Source organism: Lepisosteus platostomus, chromosome 5 (assembly GCF_059453375.1).
Source record: "Lepisosteus platostomus isolate fLepPlt1 chromosome 5, fLepPlt1.hap1, whole genome shotgun sequence".
In the NCBI taxonomy this organism is placed as follows: domain Eukaryota; kingdom Metazoa; phylum Chordata; class Actinopteri; order Semionotiformes; family Lepisosteidae; genus Lepisosteus; species Lepisosteus platostomus.
This window is the reverse complement of record NC_142615.1, coordinates 63,007,851-63,012,124: the sequence shown is the minus strand read 5'-3', so window position 1 is coordinate 63,012,124 and position 4,274 is coordinate 63,007,851.

The window sequence follows — 4,274 nt, the reverse complement described above, 5'->3', positions numbered from 1 at the left end:
ATGAGTCTGTAGTCGATTTGTTCAATTTGCTCGTTTACGTTAGATACGAGTTTGAGGGTACGTCCCATGAGGACTTTCTGTTCTGTAAGCCGCTACCAACAGGAACTACACGAGAGCACATATTTCAGCTTCTGAATGAATTTATCGGAGAGAATGGCATCTACTGGATAAAATGTGTCGGAGTTTGTACAGACGGTAGTAGAGCAATGACAAGCCGACACAGGGGTGTAGTTGCACGAATTAGAGAGGTTGCTCCAGAAATTAATGGTTTCATTGCAACATCCACCACGAGACCTTTGCTGTCAAGAAAATGCCTGACGATTTAAAATCTGTTAGACTGTTGTGAATTGTATCAAGGCTCGAAAAATTAATTCACATCTGCTTTGCTCGACTAAACAGGCTCACCCCTCTCACTGAAATGGTGCTTTTTTATTTTTATGTGTTGTTTTTTTTTCTGTAAAACACTTTGAGAAGCCACATTTTAATATATCAAAGTTTATTATTATAATATTTATTATATGTATGTGTGAGTGTGTGTGCACATGCGCTCATGTTGGTCATTGATAATTTCTGGGGTTCCTATGAGATGGTGACTTGTAGGTGGTACTTGGATGCTTTGGTTGGATTAGGGGTGGTACTTGGTCCAAAAAGTTTGAGAACCACTGATCTAGAGCACAGGACTACTGGAGCTCATCAGAACACACTGATTAACTGAACATCACACAGGATCTAAAACTCCAGGCTCTAAGTACAGGAGATCAGGGGGAACCTGATTTCCAGTCCTATTCACAACTGTAATAAATGTAAAACAATTCCTAGATTTTCAAATAAGATGTTGAAGGAAAACAGGGCAGAGAAAGTTTGGCTGTATTTGGACAGACTGGGTGATGATGTGATGATGTGAACCCTATGAGATACTGAAGAGGAGCCGGACACTGGCAGCAGTGACACAGACTGAGTCTGCAGGGCTGAGATCACAGAGAGAGAGTCAGATTCATGTAACTGGTGCAGAGTAGTACAGACTCCGTATTCAGAGGCTGAGATCCAAGAAAGAGTAGAGAGATTCAGACTCTGTGGGATTGGTGCAGAGTTTCCCCATGTGATTGGACTGAAATAACCCACCTGACAAGGCATCTGGACTCTGAGTTACAGTTACTGCATCATCATAGTACTCTGGGATCTCTTCTTTCAGAGGGGTTATCGAGTCTCCTGAACCACACAGAGAGACAGAGAATTTACACTTCAGGACTCAGACTTACTTTGACCATAGAGCTGCAAAGTAATTGGAAAGTGTGATTTTAAATGTTTTGTGGTTTATAGTTAAGCCAAAACTCTAGGGTCGCTGATTAATCTGATCTGAAAAGCCGTTTTTACAGCATGCTGTTCCGCAGTCTCCTTTTCTATCAAAACCAATTAGAGCAGCACCCTGTTTACCACCCCAGTATTGACCAGCTATAGTTTTGATCAGCATCTATGATTTGCTGAGATAAGGCTAGTGTGAAGCACCACTGAAAAACAGACTTTATAAAGTATCAAACACGTGTGGTTATATTTATATAATTCAGGATTTTCTACATAAGTTCTCTAAATGTCAGCCTGGTTTGAGGTGAGAGTGAGTTCTGGACTGAAGACCTCCTCACTCCCACACTGAGCCCCCTGACTCCACCTCCCCTCACCTGGTACTGGGTCTCCCTCACTGTCCTCCACATCATCGTATCCAGAGGGCAGCTCGTCAGAGAGGAATCTCCCTGTGAACAGGAGGACAGATCACTAATACCTGCAGTCAGACAGCAGACTCATTGTCTTCCACTGGCTGTGGAAGAAGCCAGGGTGTGAACAGTATCTCAGAGTTTGTGTGTTTAAGGCAGATCAGGAACTGTGAACTGTGGTGTCAGTTACTTTGACACCAGTTGAGAAAAAAAAATCCTACAGTCAGTCAGCACTGTCTCTTACTGGGAGAGAAGCCAGGTTGTCAACAGAAACACAGAGTTTATGATGCTTTTCTTCACTTACTTTGACAGCAGTTGAGAAATAAAACTCTACAGATTTTAAAACCAGTATGGTGAGATTTTCTACAAGTGTTAAGTCCTCAGATCTTCCTCAGAAGATGGAGACTAATCACTCCTGAAGACTCTCTCCACTCACCTCTCCTGGGGGCGCTGTAGGTTCCCTCTCTGGCCAGTTTGTACTCTATTTCCTCGTAAACGGCATCATGATAGGGGGCAAGTGCTCCTTTAGATAGGGCTGTGTGAGGAAAAGGTAATTATATAAATATCAACTCCATGTGAGTGACAGAAATGACCACTAGAGGTCACTATGTGGATGGAGAGTTCCCTCCCTACCTTTCCTCAGATTCCTGTTCTGGATCAGCTGCCCCACTAACAGGGCCAGCACCACGAAGAGCAGAGCCCCCAGCAGCAGGAGGACCAGGGGCGAGGCAAACAGGCCTCCCAGTGGCTGTGTCTGGGTTGTTGTCCTGGTTCTGCCTGAGAGAGGGGGAGACAATGGATGAACAGGGATCAGGAGAGGTGCTCTTGGGCTCATATACACTTCGACACATGTCCTGTTCTCCTCCTGTTCCGATATGTGGCTATCATGGCTTCAGGGTGAACCCAACATCAATGAAGAATAGTTAAGGATTCCCAATCTAACCCATCAGGACTGTCACTAAATCAGTGAGGAAAGAGAGGACACTAGCACAAGATCTACACTGGAAATCTGAAAACACTGATCTTCACTCTGAGAGAGGAGAGGAGACACTACAACAACACTGGGAATCTGAAGAGACACTGATCTTCACACTCAAGGAGGAGAGGAGACACTACAGCTACACTGGGAATCTGAAGAGACAGAAAGACAGGAGTTATCAATGACAAGGAAGATTTCTGTTCACCTGTAGCTGTTGCTGGACTGGCTGTTGTCTCTGACAAACCTGTAAAAGAGATAGGAGAACTGTCATTATTTTGCCTTTGGTTTTACAGCAGGTTGAATCCACAGTGGTCTTAAAAAGAAAATCGTTACATTTGGTCCTTGAGGTCAAATCTAGGATTGCTGGATGAATGGTGTCTTGTTCGGAATTAAAGCCTAGTGTTGTTCACATACACAGGGCTACAAAACATCCCAATCTTGTGACTGATGATCTTAGTTGGTTCAGTTAGCTATTAAGCAGTGATAGAGTATGGGTAACATCAGTCTAACTTCTCCATTGATCTGCTACCTTGTTCATCTACAGTTCTAAGACTCTCCTCACCTGTACAGGTAACCCCTGCATCCTCCTTGTGTCGACAGTCGCTCTGATTCAGTCCAGAGTGACAGCAGTCCCACAGGTGAAGCTCACTGCCTGTGCAGTTCACCTCGTCCAGCCAGATGGTGCCAATCCCTGGTCCGAATGAGGCCTCTATTGCTGCACTCACTGCATCCCCACAGCCCAGCTGTCTGCAGACCACCTGGGCATCCTGCAGGTCCCAGGAGTCGTCACAGACTGTCCCCCAGGTGCCCTCATACCGCAGCTCCACCCGCCCAGAGCAGTTAGTGCCTCCACCCAGGCGCAGAGCCAGTGGGACTGAAAGACAACAGAAAGGTTACCGAGTGTCTTCAGCTCAGTGACTGTAGTAGAGATTAGTGAGGTATTGAGTGGCTCTAGAAGAGAGCTGTATGGTTACTGTTCCTCAGCTCAGGGCTGCAGTGTCTCTGACTGTTTTACACACTGAACTCACCTGGGCAGTGCTGCTGAGGCTGCTCTTCCTGAGGGGCTGGAGTACTTCTGTCAGCTTCTTTTCTAGGACCTTCAAAGATTAATAATAATTATTTAATTTTATACATGTTTGGATATAAATTACTAAGAATTCAGTTTAAAGCTTTTGTCTGTTCTAAACAAAACACTAATTTACAGAGCATTACTCTTCCCTCTGTACCTGAGCAGGTGATGTCAGCCACTTCTCGGTCTGTGCAGTCATTCTGACCCCAGGGGAAGGAGGGACACTGCCACAGGGTGGAGTCGTGTTTGCGACAGGAGACAAAGTCCAGCCATCTGGGATCAGGGCTCAGCCTGGAGTTTATCTCACTGATGGTGCCCTTGTCTCCACAGCCCAGCTGTTTACAGATCACTGCAGCTGTGGAGTCAGTCATGCCGTTCTGACACACACTGCCCCAGGTGCCATTGTAGTAAACCTCTGCCTGTCCTGAACAGCCTGCAGACAGTCTCAGGAGAGTGTGATCTGTCAAGACAGCAGGGAAAGTCAAAGGAAACAAACCCTGACAAGACAGCCCAACGT